This window comes from Gorilla gorilla, chromosome 1 (genome assembly GCF_029281585.2).
Source record: "Gorilla gorilla gorilla isolate KB3781 chromosome 1, NHGRI_mGorGor1-v2.1_pri, whole genome shotgun sequence".
In the NCBI taxonomy this organism is placed as follows: Eukaryota; Metazoa; Chordata; class Mammalia; order Primates; family Hominidae; genus Gorilla; species Gorilla gorilla.
In genome coordinates this window covers 147,182,681-147,200,508 of record NC_073224.2, presented here as the reverse complement: position 1 = coordinate 147,200,508, position 17,828 = coordinate 147,182,681, and the positions used below count along the sequence as shown (strand labels likewise).

At 40.5% G+C, this 17,828-nt stretch overlaps 1 protein-coding gene across 14 annotated transcripts in view; it reads right to left on the bottom strand.

The window, feature by feature from the left end:
• EVI5 (ecotropic viral integration site 5) overlaps positions 1-17,828 on the bottom strand; it is a 277,795-nt gene that overhangs the window by 253,428 nt on the left and 6,539 nt on the right. For 2 of the 14 annotated variants that reach the window (XM_063696986.1, XM_063696988.1), the window contains exon 2: positions 13,121-13,238. The exons of the other annotated variants lie outside the window; for them this stretch is intronic. The gene's annotated coding sequence lies outside the window, so the exon portion shown is untranslated. The remainder of the gene's footprint in view (positions 1-13,120; positions 13,239-17,828) is intronic. 14 annotated transcript variants of the gene reach the window in all.

Sequence of the window (17,828 nt, the reverse complement as noted above, 5' to 3'; positions counted from 1 at the left end):
CTGGCCAACATGGTAAAACCCTGTCTCTACTAAAAATACAAAAAAATTAGCTGGGTGTGGTGGCACACACCTGTAATCCCAGCTTCTTGAGACGCTAAGGCAGGAGAATTGCTTGAACCCAGGAGGCGGAGGTTGCAGTGACGCAAGATTGTGCCACAGCACTCCAGCCTGGGCGAAGACTGAGACTCTGTCTCAAAAAAAAAAAAAAAAAAAAGGTGGCATAAAGAATTAATGAATAGGCCGGGTGCAGTGGCTCACGCCTGTAATCCCAGCACTTTGGGAGGCTGAGGCGGGCAGATCACGAAGTCAGGAGATTGAGACCATCCTGGCTAATACGGTGAAACCCCGTCTCTACTAAAAAAATACAAAAAATTAAACGGGCGTGGTGGTGGGCGCCTGTAGTCCCAGCTACTCAGAAGGCTGAGGCAGGAGAATGGCGTGAACCCGGGAGGCGGAGCCTGCAGTGAGCCGAGATAGCGCCACTGCACTCCAGCCCGGGCAACACAGCGAGACTCCATCTCAAAAAAAAAAAAAGAATTAATGAATAGGTAATTTCTACAGACCTCTAAGCTCTACCACCTATGTCATTTTTTTTAATTATTTATATTTTTAGTCTCAAATTGACTATTACAAGTACCTCAAGTTTAATAGTAAGTTTTATAGAAACCATACACTAGGGGAAATTGGCAGGTAGGTGAATGACAGGTAATTATATCTCAGGGATCATTATTTAAACTGCAACTTTGCTTAAACAAAATTACAAACCAGAGTGTGCAGACTTATAGCACGATTTTTTTAAGTGGGTATTTGTCTAAGTATTTGTAACGCCAAATGCATCCACAGTTCTTTTCTTATTTGCCTCCAAAATAAATAGCAATATATCAAACTGAGAAGTACATCCTAAAATGTTTGCTCAAATTTCAAAATGCTGTATCAATGCAAATATAAAAGGTCATTAATTTGTATCTGTATACATCGTTATGTCTCCCACTTAAAGGAGTTTTCAAGGAGTTAGAAACTCTGAGCCCATAAAAAACCTGATATACAACTGAATTAATATGTGGAGAGTTAAAAATTATGTTTACACCAGTTCCAGTAAGATTTTTTTAAGAAATGGTGTCTTGCTATATTGCCCAGGTCGGTCTCAAACTCCTGGGCTCTAGCAATGCTCCCGCCTCAGTCTCCCAAGTAGCTTGGACTACAGATGTGTGCTATCACAAATGGCTTAGTTCCAGTAAGATTTAAGGTTGGTACAAATATCTTATTACAGTAGGATTTAAGACTAGTACAAATGTAATACCTATCTTCAATCTTTTAACAGGTTATAAGAATTGTTGTTCCAATTCTGTAAATGGGAACAAACGCCCATGCAATGTCTTGCATATTATAAGTATTATCAAAATACTTGATATTAAAATGGAATATAGGCTTTAAAACATATCCAAAAAGAAGAATTTCAAGTTATGTCTTTCACTTATTTAAGCTAACAACTATCAGAGAGAGATGGAAGCTGCAAAGATACACAGAGCACTGGCTTCAGAAGAAATAAAAAAACACAAGAGTAGGAATTACAGAAAAAGGGAAAAAAGAGGAAATAATGGCAACACGACAATTATCTTCTCTTAGATGTCTATATGGCATGTTTCTCCAAGTTAATATTATCTGTAGGCATATAACATATTTCTATCTCTCTCTGATCCTTCCTGCCTTACAGCTAAATTTCAGGAAAGCAAAACATGTACACAATGACACATTACTGCTGCTGCTACCACCATCATTTACTATATGCTTTATCATGAGCCAGGCACTGTGACAAGACTTTAGATTCATTATCTTATTAATCTTCACCATAACCCTGAGATAGATTTTACTGAAGCTTATAGAGGTTAAACAACTTACCCAAGATCCCTTAGCTAATTAATAAATGATAGAGCCAAGATACTAAACATTCAGCCCTAAATGTTCTGACAACTATAAATCACTGCTAAGAAGGTAAGCTAAAACTAACTGTAGAACATAAAAGTCAAAACATAGCATATCAGAATACGTCACGACCCTGAGCATTTTATTGCCTGCCTAAAACTAATCTTATTACCTATTTAAGAAATTCTATTAACTAAAATATTAAGGCAGAAATTATATTTGAAAATGAAATTATCGACATACCACATGAAAATTCCCAACTCCTCTGAAAACAGCCTATTATAGACTATACTTAATCTTTTTCTGCTACATCGATGTAGTAAAACCAGTATTTTTTAAAAGGTCTGAGTGGGAGGGTGGGAGGCAGGTAAGGAAGGAGAAGTTATTTACTGGGTACAATATACACTATCCAGGTGATGGCTACACTAAAAGTCCAGACCTCACCACTACACAATATAACCATGTAGTGAAAACTGCACTTGTACCCCTAAATCTGTAAAAATAAAAAAAAGGGGCTGTGCATGGTGGCTCACACCTGTAATCCCAGCACCTTGAAGGCCAAGGTAGGAGGATCAATCCCTTGAGTCCAGGAGTTCAAGACCAGCCTGGGCAAAATAGGAAGCCCTTGTCTCTACAAATAAATTAAAAAGTAGCCATGTGTAGTGGCACATGCCTGTGGTCCCAGCTACTTGAGAAGCTGAGGTGGGAGGACTGCTTAAGCCTGGGAAGTCAAGACTGCAGTGAGCCATGATCACACCACTGCACTTGGCCTGGGCAGCAGAGTGAGACTTTGTCTCAAATAAATAAATACATATATAAAATATAAATGTTTAAAGGTCTCAAGAATATCAATTAAAATTTTGATAATTTTTATATTAAATATAAACCCTATAAACCCTAACAGAAACATCGGAAATTTTCCTGATTTTAAAATTAACATTTTGAGGCAGGCACGGTGGCTCACACCTGTAATCCTAGTGCTTTCAGAGGCCAAATTAGCTGGGCATGGTGGTGTGTGCCTGTAGTCCCAGCTACTTGGCAGGCTGACGCAGGAGAATCACTGGCACCCTGGAGTTTGACGCTGCAATGAGCTATGATCATGCCACTACACTCTGGCCTGGGTGAAAGAACAAGACTCTGTCTTTAAAACTAAATTAATTAATTTAATTTAAACATTTGGGGCTGGACATGGTGGCTCACACCTGGAATGCCAGCACTTTAGGAGGCCCAGGAGTGAGAATCACTTGAGGCCAGGAGTTTGAGGCTGTAGTGAGTTATGATTGTGACACTCCACTCCAGCCTAGGTGACAGAGGGAGTCTCTTAAAAAATAAATAAATAAAATTTACATGAAAGGAAACCTCCCAACTTCATAAACTATAAGCAACAGTTTCTAAAGAAAGGAAGAAAAGAAGAGAAAATGAGAGAAAATTAATAGAGAAAAAGCATCCAATGGCTACCACATCATAATTACATGCCTATATCAGAGGCAAATGGAAGTTTACGAAGGGTAAGAGAAACACCAAACTAATCTAAGTTGGTTACAGGGCTTAAGTTTAAAAAAAAAATCTAAATATAAAATGTCAGGTTTGTGGTTAATTTTTTATATTTAATGCTCCAGTAGTATGAGTTTGTGTTTTAGCTGCAAATACATATTTATATTCACTGCTAGAGAACTTTACTAAATAGTACCACATGCACTGCTCTCCAGCTAAATAAAACCCCCTAAATCAGCTAAACAGCTCAGAAATATCTTAAGCTACATACAAAGTTACCATACATACCTACACTCATTTTTGCAACAGTTCAAAACATCTGAGTACAGCTGATATTTTTGTGTTATCTGATCAAGACATTTCACGTGAATAAATGAAGTATTACTCAGTTTTAGCATTTTCAATGTTTGTTAATCTAGGAATATTTAAAATGATAGTAGACCACAGGTGTGGCAAGAATTCTTTCCATAATTCCGTTTCTACTCTGAGACAGAACACTTAAACTTCCTCTCCCTGGTCCAATGTAACGAAAAATACCAGCCATATCCTTAGACTCAATAAAACCAGAGTTAGCAGCTGGTGATACTGATTACCAAACTTATTTCAAGATATCCAAAACTGTACAAGATACAGCATGCAATTACCTTGAAGAATTAGGATTTATTTGGCGTTTGAAACCTTTTGAACTATACAAGTGCAACTTCATTCAAAAATAATTAATGAAATACTTTAACCAGCCATTTAATCTGCTACCTAGTATTAAAAGATTTTTCAAGTTAATATGTCCAGTATAGTCATTGCTAGGTTATACTTATTTCTTATGAAGAAATAATGACCTTAAAACTATAAATAACAAATTACAATTTATTTGTTACAAATAACGAAAATTACCATGGTCTGTGAATCTGAAATAAGTTTCCTACATGCCAAAAAATTATGTCTTATTTAATGTTATATGCTTCGGTAAACACAATCTATAAAAGAATTATACAAACCCAGGACCTTTTCTGCTACTAGGCCAACCTAAATCATCCAACAAATAGAATAATTAATATTTTTAAGCATATACATCAGTTTTATGAGGCGGACAATATAATCCTCCATATTAACATGAGAAAACTGTCATATAGGTAATTTTGGTAATATACTTAACCATTTGGTAATTCAACAAAACTGAAATCAATTCTGCTACCAGACATTCCTTATATATATCTTCAATTTCATCTGAGGTTTCTGCATTTTTTTCCTTCCTTTTTTTTTTTTTTTTTTTTAATAGAGACAGGGTCTCACCATGTTGCCCAGGCTGGTCTTGAACTCCTAGGCTCAAGTGATCCTCCCACCTCAGCCTCTCAAAGTGCTGGGATTACGGGCGTGAGCCACCAAGACCGGCTGCTTTATGCATTTAGCCTTCCTTTAATATCATAATCACAAAATTAATATAGCTGCTATTTATATTGACCACCAAAACATATAGCAAGTACTGTTATAGGCACTACATGCTATTATTTCCACTCCTCATGACCAACTTTACACAGTAAATATCAAGACACATATTTTTCTGATTAAAAAAAAAAAGACCCAGAAAAGTTATAAACAACAAAGACACGAAACAAAACCCATGCTCTACTACACCATGCCACTTTATTTCCCAGGCATCAATTCTTTTTATAATCAAATTCTTTTCAACACAGAATTTTGCTGGATTCCCTACCAAACCTAAAGTTGTCTTCCTTCATAGAGAAGGAATTATTATTACATGAACCACTTTGCTGTATTACCAAATTACTGACTTCCCCACAAATTCTTTTGTATTAAAACTGGGGGGAAAGGGCGGGGCATGGTGGTTCATGCCTGTAATCCTAACACTTTGGGAAGCCAAGGTGGGAGGGTCGCTTCAGGCTGCAAGCTCGAGATCAGCCTAGGTAACATATTGAGATCTCATATCCACAAAAAAATCTTTTAAAAACTAGCCAGGCATGGTGGCATGTGCCTGTAGTCCTGGCTACTCAGGAGTCTGTCCAAGTGTCAGGAGTCTGACACTTGGGATTACTTGAGCCCAAGAGTTCAAGTTTACAGTGAGCTATGATCATGCCACTCCACTCCAGGCTGGGTGACAGAGCAAGACCCTGCAAAATAATAATAATAATAATAATAATAATAATAAATAAAATATATTGAATAAGAACACTGGAAAACTGAAATTTGATTATTTAAGCTGCACCTAAAATTGTTATACCTAAGCTGTTCAAGCTCGCAAGTGAGGAGCTAAGCCTATTCCCTAACCTCAACCTTCCAATGCCACAAACACAAAATTGTTTTGTTTCATTTTGTTTTTTTAAAAAAAGGATATCCACACACAATTTTTTCTTGACAGCAGCAAAGGTATTAAAATACCTGTTTCCTTATGTTTCATGCTAGTCCTTAAAAATACAAATTCAGAACAAGTAACTCTTAAAATATAGCATATATTATATGAATTTTAAATTTCAGTATACACAATATATCGAGCACTGTGTTAAGTATGCTCAACAACACTATCATTCCCTGCCCAATGTGAAATAAGAATGAATTACCACTGTTTTGAAAAATCCTAAAATGTCAATAAGAATCTCAATATAATCCTCCAAAAGGGTAAATAGTGCCTAGATCATAGCAAAGGCCTAAAAACTCTATTTTAATGCTAGTCATTTTAGTTACTTTAACTACACAGGTACAGTAGTTCCTCCTTATCTGAGGTTTCACTCTCCATGGTTTCAGCTACCTGCCATCAACCTGGTCCAAAAATATTACATGGAAAATTCCAGAAATAAACAATTCATTAATTCTCGGCTGGGCGCAGTGAATTCAAGCCTATAATCCCAGCACTTTGGGAGGCCAAGGCAGGCAGATCACTCGAGGTCAGGAGTTCGAGAACAGCCTGGCCAAAATGGTGAAACCCTGTCCCTACTGAAAATACAAAAATTAGCTGGGAGTGGTGGCACACACCTGTAATCCCAGCTACTCGGGAGGCTGAGGCAGGACAATCAGGAACCTGTGGAGGTGGAGGTTGCAGTGAGCTGATATCACAACACTGCACTCCAGCCTGGGAGACAGAGCAAAACTCCCTCTCAAAAAAAAAAAAAAAAAAATCCAATTCATCAATTCTAAATTATATGCCATCTGCCCTGTTCCACCTGGGACATGAACCATCACTTTGCCCAGTGTATCCATACTGTATATGCTATCCGCCTGTTAGTTACTTAGTAGGCATCTCATTTATCAGATCCACTATTGTTGCTGTATGACAGTGCTTATGCTCAAGTAATCCTTATTTTACTTAATAATATTTGACTAGTAATAATTATTAATTGTCTTTACTCTGTTACTGTGCCTAATTTATAAATAAAACTCTATCATAGGTAGGTATGAACAGCTAAATACATGCTACGCATAGGATTTCGTCCCATCCACAGTTTCAGGTATCACTAGAGTCTTGGAATGTATCTCCCGAGGATAAGGGGGAACTACTATATACGTAAAAGAAAAGAGCGATGAAATTATGAGGTGGAAAAAATGTTATCTTAATCAAAACTGGAAAAAGATACATATGAAAAATCAGGGAATCCTGGCACAAATATACTAAATATCAATAAAATAATTTTTTAAAGGTCTTCAGCATCTCACCAGGTAAAGCACCATGTTCTATTAACAAGATGTATGGCTCTGACAAGTTATTTAAGCTCTTTGAACCTTGGTTTCCTTGAATTAAGCAATAATTCTAATGCTTTACTGTTGTAACATTCCAGGAAATTTATACAGACTCAAATAAGCAGATTTTTTGGCAGAACACGGTGGTTCACGCCTGTAATCCCAGCACTTTGGGAGGCCAAGGCGGGTGAATCACTCGAGGCCAGGAGTTCGAGACCAGCCTGGCCAATGTGGCGAAACCCTGTCTCTACCAAAAATACAAAAATTAGCTAGGCATGGTGGCAAACACCTGTAATCCCAGCTACTTGGGAAGCTGAGGAAAGAGAATCACTTGAACCTCGGAGGCAGAGGTTGCAGTGAGCCAAGATCACACCACTGCACTCCAACCTGGGCAACAGAGCAAGACCCTATCTCAAAAAAAAAAAAAGAGAACTCATATAAGCAAATTTTTTATGCAATGGTTAGTTTCAAATATAACAGGAAAAAAAATCCTCAAAATGCTGCACTATAATAGAAAACTAAGGTCTTAATTCCCTGAGCTCCATATACTAGGTTACAGAAACAATCAGACATTTCTGGGACAAGTCAATACAATGAGAGTACATAAGCAAGACTAAAGATACACAGCTACACAATAACAGACTTTCAGAAGATGCCAAAAAAGCATTTAGAACTGCAAGAGGTTTTTTTAAATCTGATAATATTAAAGGAATCTGAAGTGTTACATACTTAACTCCGACACATCCACACCTTTCTAGTTCTCACCTGCCACAGGCAAGTAGGTGTTCTGTCTAAAGTCAGAAGACTTCCGTCAGAGCTTATGCTCTTTGGACTCTCCTAGAGCTCAGGTGATTGCTCCCTTCTTCCCAGTTTCTGCTCTCAATTTTTAAACCTGCTCCTCTGCCATATTTAAAAATCTTGGCTGGGCGTGGTGACTGACTGACACCTGTAATCCCAGGACTTTGGGAGGCCAAGGCAGGTGGACTGCTTGATCCCAGGAGTTTAAGACCAGTCTGGGCAACAAGATGAAGCCCCATCTCTACAAAAAATATAAAAAGTAGCCGGGTATGGCAGCACATGCCAGTAGTCCCAGCTACTCAGGAGGCTGAGGTGAGAAGACTGCTTGAGCCCAGTAGATCAAGACTGCAGTGAGCCATGAACGCACCACCGCACTCCAGCTTGGGCGACAGGGCAAGACCCTGTCTCAAAAAAACAAAACAAAAACAAAATCTCGCTGAATCTTACATCCCCCTAAGTACCCTGTGTCTCACTGTATTCTCCCTTCCCCATAGCTAAGCAACTACAAAAAATGTTTAGCTTTTCACTCTTTCCTTTCTCACCTCCCACTTTTTCATTGCAAATTCTATTCTGCCATTTTTCTGAAACCACACTTAACCAAGGTTACTTACCAAGAACCTCTTTGTTGCTAAATCAAGTAAACACTTGACAGTCCTTATCTTAACTTGATCTCTCTGTAACATATGCCCCAGTACCATTCTCTTTTATTCTGATTTTTCTGATTAGAAAATACATGTTAAGAACCCAAATATCACAGAAGAAAATGGAAGTCCAAGTACTCTGTAATCTCACTCTCAAAGACAGTCACAGTTAACAATATGGTATATATTCATCAAGATTTCTTTTCTAATAATACATATGACATTTAGGTATATATGTAATGTTTTAAATTTTACAAAATTAGAAAATTTTACATATTTCCTTGACAATTTATTTTACTTAAAGTACTTTGATCTTCTGTCCTTGTCAGTATTTGTGGTACGAAGATGAATTCCCTCCCTCCTCTCACGCCCCCTGCCACCCTACCTGCCCCAGGCAAAGAGCTCCACATCCTAATACCTGGAACCTGTGACTATGTTATCTTATACGGCAGAGGGTGCTTTGCAGCTATGATTAAGTTAAAGATCTTGAGGTAGGCTGGGCGCGGTGGCTCACGCCTGTAATCCCAGCACTTTGGGAGGCTGAGGCAGGCAGATCACAAGGTCAGATCAAGACCATCCTGGGTAACATGGTGAAACCTCGTCTCTACTAAAAAAAATATACAAAAAATTAGCCGGGTGTGGTGGTGGGCATCTGTACTCCCAGCTACTCAGGAGGCTGAGGCAGGAGAATGGCATGAACCCGACAGGCAGAGCCTGCAGTGAGCCGAGATGGCACCACTGCACTCCAGCCTGGGTGACAGAGTGAGACTCCCATCTCAACAACAACAAAAAGAAGATCATGAGAAGGGAGGTTATCTTGAATTATCTGGGTTGTGCCTGATATAATCACAAAAGTCTTTATGAGAGAGAAAACAATGTGAAGGCACAAACAGAAAAAAATCTGAAGATGCTATGCTGCTGGGTTTGAAGATGGAGGATGGAGACAAGGAATGCAAAGTAAGGAATACAAGGAACGCAGCTCGAGAAGCTGGAGAAGATTCTCCCCCAGAGCCTCCAGAAGAAACCAGCCCTGCTACAATCTTGACTTTGACCCAGTGAAACATTTTGAACTCTGACCTTCAGAACTGTGAGAGACTAAATTTGTTTTAAGTCACTAAGTTTGTACTAATTTGTTACAGCCGCACAGGAAAGTAACACAGTATAGACACCATACTCCAACAGCTGTATAGCATTCCATCATATAAATAATAAATGTTCTATACTTGATTTAACCAATCCTCTATTGATGGATACTTGGAGTGCTTCCGATTTTTTACTATTATTAATATATGTTAAAGACATTTCTCCACATGTGTACGTTTCTCTAGGATTTATTCCATAAAGTATAACTACTGGGACAAGTAACATAATACTACAAGTTTTAACAGATATAAAAAGAAACTGGCCAGGCGAGGTGGCTCACGCCTGTAATCCCAGCACTTTGGGAGGCCAAGGTGGGCTGATCACGAGGTCAGGAGATCAAGACCATCCTGGCTAACACGGTGAAACCCTGATTCTACTAAAAATACCAAAAATTAGCCAGGCATGGTGGCGGGTGCCTGTAGTCCCAGCTACTTGGGAGGCTGAGGCAGGAGAATGGCGTGAACCCGGGAGGTGGAGGTTGCAGTGAGCCGAAATCGCACCACTGAACTCCAGCCTGGGCGACAGAGAGAGACTCCATCTCAAGAAAAAGAAAAAGAAACCTCCAAAAGTCTGGGTTTTTTTGTTTGTTTGTTTTTTCGATCTGTCACCCAAACTGGAATGCAATGGCCCGATCCTGGTTCACTGCAACCTCCGCCTCCCGGGTTCAAGTGATTCTCCTGCCTCAGCCTCCCAAGCAGCTGGGATTACAGGCACCTGACACCACTCCCGGCTAATTTTTGTATTTTTAGTAGTGACAGGGTTTCACCACGTTGCCCAGGTTAGTCTTGAACTCCTGACCTCAGGTGATCCACCCACCTCGGCCTCCCAAAGTACTGGGATTACAGGAGAGAGCCACAGCGCCTGGCGAGAAGTCTGTATTTTTACTCACACTAACAACATTGCAGCCCCTTCCTCCCTCTTCAAAGTTCTATTCTTTTAACTTCTGTTAAATCACTTTCCTTGGTTTCCTTTTATAGCGGCTACTCCTTTTGTTCTTATGCAGACTCTTCATCAGCTCATTTCTTAAATGTTACTGGTCCCCAACATTCCAATTCCACTCCATCCTTCCTACACACACTCCCAGAGATATCTCATACTTCCTTTACCCCCAATTACTACTTACAAACAAAATGGAACTCATCACTCCTTCCCTTTAAATCTTTTCCTCCACAGTGTTCACTCTATTGTCATACCAACATCCAGCAGCCTATAACAGATACATAGGGGTCACCTGATCCCTACCTTATCCTCACCCCATATATCAAGTCTAAGGATTCCATGTCCTTACAGCGCTAGAATCCATAAGCTTATCTACCTCCCTACCAATTCCTTGGATAAGGAATATATCAATTTTCTTTTCTTTTTTTTTTGAGACGGAGTCTCCCTCTGTCACCCAGGCTGGAGTGCAGTGGCGCGATCTCGGCTCACCACAATCTCCACCTCCCAAGGTTCAAGCAATTCTCCTGCCTCAGCCTCCCAAGTAGCTGGGATTACAGGCATGTGCCACCACGCCTGGCCGGAATACATCAATTTTCAAGTGTATTACTTTACTGTGTGTTTTACCTATTCCAAGTCTTATACCCCACTGTACCAGAATATTCTTTTTATTATTTTTTTTGAGACGGAGTCTCGCTCTGTCGCCCAGGCTGGAGTGCAATGGTGCAATCTCAGCTCACTGCAACCTCCGCCTCCCGGGTTCAAGCAATTCTCCTGCCTCACCCTCCTGAGTAACTGGGATTACAGGCGCACACCACCACGCCCAGCTAATTTTTTATTTTTAGTAGAAACGGGGTTTCACCATGTTGATCAGGCTGGTCTCAAACTCCTGACCTTGTGATCTGCCCGCCTCGGCCTCCCAAAGTGCTGGAATTACAGGCGTGAGCCACCACACCTGGCTTGCCCACTGTACCAGAATAATCTTTCTAAAACTCAATTCTGATTTGTCACTCAACTAGATCTTTTATAGATGGCAGAGTGGAATGTAAAATAGTGTAATTTCTTGGGGAAAATTGTTTAGCATTGTCTTCTAAAGTTAAACATACATCTTCCCTACAACTCAGTAATTCCACCACTATTCATTTACCCAAAATAAATGAAAGTGGATGTCTACAAAAAGACTCACAGCCAAAACTTCATAGCAGCCGGGTGCATTAGCTCATGCCTGTAATCCCAGCACTTTGGGAGGGCGAGGCAGGTGGATCACCTGAGGACAGGAGGAGTTCAAGACCAGCCTGCCAAAGACGGTGAAACCCTGTCTCTACTAAAAATACAAAAATTAGCTAGGCATGGTGTCAGGCACCTGTAATCCCAGCTACTCGGGAGGCTGAGGCAGGAGAATCACTTGAACCTGGGAGGTGGAGGTTGTACTGAGCCGAGATTGCACCATTGCACTCCAGCCTGGGCGACAAGAGCGAAATCCCATCTTAAAAAAAAAAAAAAAAAAAAAAGGGCCAGGCATGGTGGCTCACACTTGTAATCCCAGCACTTTGGGAGCCCGAGGCGGGCAGATCACCTGAGGTCAGGAGTTCAAGACCAGCCTGACGAGCATGGAGAAACCCCATCTCTACTAAAAATGCAAAATTAGCCGGATGTGGTGGCACATGCCTGTAATCCCAGCACTCGGGAGGCTGAGCCAGGAGAATCTCTTGAACCCAGGAGGCAGAGGTTGCAGTGAGCCGAGATCGTGCCATTGCACTCCAGCCTGAGCAACAGGCTGTCTCAAAAAAAAAAAAAAAAAAAAAACTTCATAGCTACTTTATTCATAATAGCCAAATAGGAGACAGGACAAATAAACTGTATTATATTCATACAATGTATTAATATGCATGGATTAAAAAGAACTACTGATATGTACAAGATCATGGATGAATTTCAAAAACATTATTTTGACCAAAAGAAGCAGACACAAAAGAAAACACACTGTTATTCTACTTATGTGAAGTTCAAGAACAAGAAAAACTAATCTATGGTAAAAGATATCACAACTCCAGACTGGGCAACAGAGCAAGACCCCCAAAAATTAGCCAAGTGCGGTGGCACAAACCCTGTTGTCCCCACTACTTAGAAAGCTGAGGCAGGAAGATCGCTTGAGCCCAGGAGCTCAAGGCTGCACTGAGCTATGATCACACTACTGCACTCCAGCCTGGGAAACAGGGCAAGACCTCATCTCTGAAAACAAAACAAAAAAATCCCAACAATGGGGATTAACTAAAGCAACCACAATAGGAATGATTCACGTAGGTGTATAACTTTATCAAAACTCATTAAATTGGTCAGGTGCAGTGGCTGACGCCTGTAATCCCAACATTTTGTGAGCCTGAGGCAGGAGGATCACTGAAGCCCAGGAATTCGAGACTAGCCTGGACAACATAACAAGACCCCATCTCTATGAGAAAAAAAAATTTTTTTAATTAGCCAGGTGTGGCAGCACATACCTGTAATCCCAGCTACTCAGGAGGCTGAGGTGGGAGGATTGCTTGAGCCCAGGAGGTCAAGGTTGCAGTAAGCCATGATCACCCCACAGCACTACAGTCTGGGCAACAGAGCAAGACACTGTCTCCAAAAAAAAAAGAAAACAAAAAAAAAACTTATAAATTATTTCTGGAATTTTCCATTTAATATTTTCAGACTGTAATTGACCACAGTTAAGTAAAACTGCAGATAAGGGAGGACTACTGTATTCAAAGACATTACATTGTCCATGACTTATCCCCAAAATTCATTTTCAATTTACTTCAAGGTCCTTTCACCATCAAATTATGCTCAGTTTTCCAAACTATCCTGATTTCTGGTATGCCTGAAGATATTACATTTTTCTTCTACCTTTCTCATGTATTTCATTCAAATATATTATATAATTAATCATTAAAGCTACACTTTTATACAGTATCTGCTAATGCTGTTCTGATAAAGTCACTAGCATAATTTATGAGCACACTGGATTCATTTCTGACATACAAAAGATTCAGGCCAAAGACAACAGCAAATAATCATTTGAGCACCAACTCAAAAGACAAAATCCCCATCCTTCCTTCTATCTCAGTGCTTACGCTTTCTTATGAACAAACAAAAAAAGCATTATCCATAATAAAGCAAGTTTTGTTCCTATCTCTCATCAAGGTCTCTTTCAAGAACAAAGGAGCTAGCAGTTACTTAAGAGGAGTCCTGATAACAAACTTACAAGACACTAAATAGCAAAAACAACAACAAAAACCCAGATAATAGCCAGTTTAACTAACTTTAGGGAACACTTTTCAGAGAGTTTAACTGTGTGAGCTGGATGAGCACAAAGAACAATGAACAAGGCACTAAACCCACATTGGTTTTGGCCACTTAAAAGGATAAACTGCAAACAGTACAAGCAGAGAAAGCTCTCTTGAAGTAAACCGCTAAAAATGCAAAATAAACATACCAGGCTAGTAGCAATACCTAGTGAGAAATGAGATGACACTTTGCAAGCAAACTTAGGGGGTCACAATCAACAGGTTCTAACAACAATTAATTAATCTACATTCTTCCAATGAGGAAGGACTACCGTAACACCATGAGAGACAGTAAAAATTCCCCATGTCATCTGATTGATATCTTGAATTTTATATACAAACACAAAAGTAAAATACAGTCATGCACCGCATAAGAACATTTCAGTCAATGGATACCACATATAAGAGGGTAGTCCCTGCCTGGGCATAGTGGCTCACGCCTGTAATCCCAGCACTTTGGGAGACTGAGGCAGGTGGATCATTTGAGGTCAGGAGTTCAAGACCAACCTGGCCAACGTGGTGAAACTCCGTCTCTAATAAAAATGTAGAAAATAGCCAGGTGTAGTGGTGTGTGCCTATAATCCCAGCTACTGGGAGGCTCAGGCAGGAGAATAGTTTGAACCCAGGAGGCAGAAGTTGCAGTGAGCTGAGATAGCGCCACTGCACTCCAGCCTGCGAGACACAGCGAGACTGCATTTCAAAAAAAAAAAAACAGAGGGTGGTCTCATGAGATTATAATATAGTACTTTTGGTGTATCTTTGCTGTTTAGATACACAAGTACCACTGTGTTACAACTGCCTACAGTATTCCATACAATAACATACTGTACAGCTTTGTAGCCTAGGAGCAAAAGGCTATACCATATAGCCTAGGTGTGTAGTAGGCTCTACTATCTAGCTTTGTCTAAGTCTATTCTACGATGTCCATGCAACAGTGAAATTGTCTAACAACTCATTTCTCAGAAGATATCCCCATTGTTAAGCAACACATGACTGACTGTTACTAACTTGTGGTAGGAAGAAAAGGCCAATGGGGATTTTGTGCAGTTGAGAAGCAGGCTTCTTCTGTATTTTATAAAACTTGTTAAAAATTAATTTGAGGCCGGGTGCGGTGGCTCACGCCTGTAATCCCAGCACTTTGGGAGGCCGAGGCAGGTGGATCACGAGGTCAGGAGATCGAGACCATCCTGGCTAACACGGTGAAACCCTGACTCTACTAAAAATACCAAAAATTAGCCGGGCGTAGTGGTGGGCGCCTGTAGTCCCAGCTACTCGGGAGGCTGAGGCAGGAGAATGGCGTGAACCTGGGAGGCAGAGGTTGCAGTGAGCCAAAATTGCGCCACTGCACTCCAGCCTGGGCGACAGAGCAAGACTCCGTCTCAAAAAAAAAAAAAAAAATTAATTTGAAGAGCAACATGTAGAGCTCGCAGGTTTTTATTTTTTGCCAAATATTAGAAGGAAAAATCTATCTACTATCTAGAATCACAACTTCATAAGAAAAAGGATTTTTAACACAGAAAAAGGATGGATATAATTTAAAGGTGAATAAATTGTATAAACATTGACAACATTTCTATTTCATCATGAACTTCATGGTAAAAATTCTAACTCAAAGAGCAACATTTGGGAAGGTACTGACTTAGTGTTTTAAAGAAAATAAAAATATAGAATGTCAAAGAATAACAAAGCTATTAGAGATATTTAAAATAGAGACTTTAATGGGTGGTTTTATCATTCACTTTATGTTAACTATACACTAAAATCTCCACAACTTTATTAATCTTTAATAATAGCTCATAACTTTTTCTAGTTTAGAAGCTTTTTTCAAAATAAAAAATTCTGAGTACTACCTCTCCCCATGATTGGATTTAAGCATTACTAAATGAAATGATAACACCATCATGACTTTTTTTTTTTTTTTTGAGATGGAGTTTCACTCACTGTCACCCAAGCTGGAGTGCAGTGGTATGATCTCGACTCACTGCAGCCTCTGCCTCCCATGTTCAAGTGATTCTCCTGCCTCAGCCTACCAAGTAGCTGGGACTACAGTTGCACACCACCATAGCCAGCTAATTTTTTTTTTTTTTTTTTTTTTGAGACAGAGTCTTGCTCGTCACCCAGGCTGGAGTGCAGTGGCAAGATCTCGGCTCACTCCAAGCTCCGCCTCCCAGGTTCACGCCATTCTCCTGCCTCAGCCTCCCGAGTAGCTGGGACTACAGACGCCCGCCACCACGCCTGGCTAATTTTTTGTATTTTTAGTAGAGACGGGGTTTCACCATGTTAGCCAAGATGGTCTCGATCTCCTGACCTCGTGATCCACCCGCCTTGGCCTCCCAAAGTGCTGGGATTACAGGTGTGAACCACCGCACCCAGCCAATTTTTTGTATTTTTAGTAGAGATGGGGTTTCACTATGTTGGCCAGGCTGGTCTTAAACTCCTGACCTCAGGTGATCCAGCTGCCTCAGACTCCCAAAGTGCTGGGATTACAGGCTTACAGGCGTGAGCCACCACCATGCCCGGCCCATTATGACTTTTTAATAAATTTTATTATATATTACAAATATGCAAGATCTATTATTCATGCAACATTTAATGCACACATGGATTTCCAGACCCCTTGCAGAGATCTACAGCCCAATCCATTTCTCCAGGCACTCATCTCCTCCTACCACAAGTTTCTCACATTTTAGGCTGGACGATTCCTTTAGAGAAGGTATCAAATAGCTCGTTAAACCGGATTATCTTCAAAATCACTTCCAATCTTGAGATTATAAGATCCTGGGACAACGAGTACTTCTAAAAAGAATTTTGAGACTCCCAAGGAAATGACAGCTTGACCAATATTTAGGTCCTCTACCTCCTGACACTCTTTTCAGACAACTATGAAGAAATTTAAAAGGTATAACCCCATAAGGAGGAGACAACAATGGAGGACAGGTGGCAATAAGTTTCTGTATAATGGAAAGCAGACAGTGTACTTCCAAGGTGAGATGGCAGATTGAACACACACACATCTAATTTTGCTTCCTCCCAAAACGTTACTAAAACAAGGATAAAGAAAGTTGTGTTACTGTTGTTTGTTCTGTTTTTAGGACACAAGCCATTACGACAGGGAGAATGAGACGATAGCAACAAAATTTTGGAAACTGGAATGCAGCTGGATAACTGACCTAGTCAAAGATGCCAAAATCTTTTTTTTTTTTTTTTTTTTTTTTGTGACGTAGTCTCACTCTGTCGCCAGGCTGGAGGTGCAGTGGCGCAATCTCAGCTCACTGCTACCTCCACCTCCTGGGTTCAAGCAATCCTCCTGCCTCAGCCTCCTGAGTAGCTGGGACTACAGGCGCACGCCACCACGCACAGCTAATTTTGGTATTTTTAGTAGAGATGGGGTTTCACCATGTTGGCCAGGATGGTCTCGATCTCTTGACTTCATGATCTGCCTGCCTCAGCCTCCCAAAGGGCTGGGATTACAGGGGTGAGCCACTGCACCCCGCCAAAGATGGCCAAATTCTAAGCCAGCAATGCTGACAACTAAGAACAAGCCGGTTTATGCCACAGATTCCTCAAAAGGCTCAGGAACTGCCAGAACAAAGAGTGGAAGGGGGACTAAAAGAAAGGAGCAAGTGAATGCTGAACAGTTAGAATCCCAGATTTCTTCCAAGCTGCTGAGTGGCCCCACCCTCAATGTGGCAGGTGACAGATTTCTCTTCTCAAGAGGGTAAACCATACAAGGTGGAAGACATAGGCATCCTAACAGAGACAGATTGTGTGAGCCCATATACTAAATGTTCTATGGCTCCTTACCCAACCCTCTTTTCCTGAGTTCCCAGATACTGACAACCAGACCTCAACTCTCCAAGCAGAAAACTGGAAGATACTC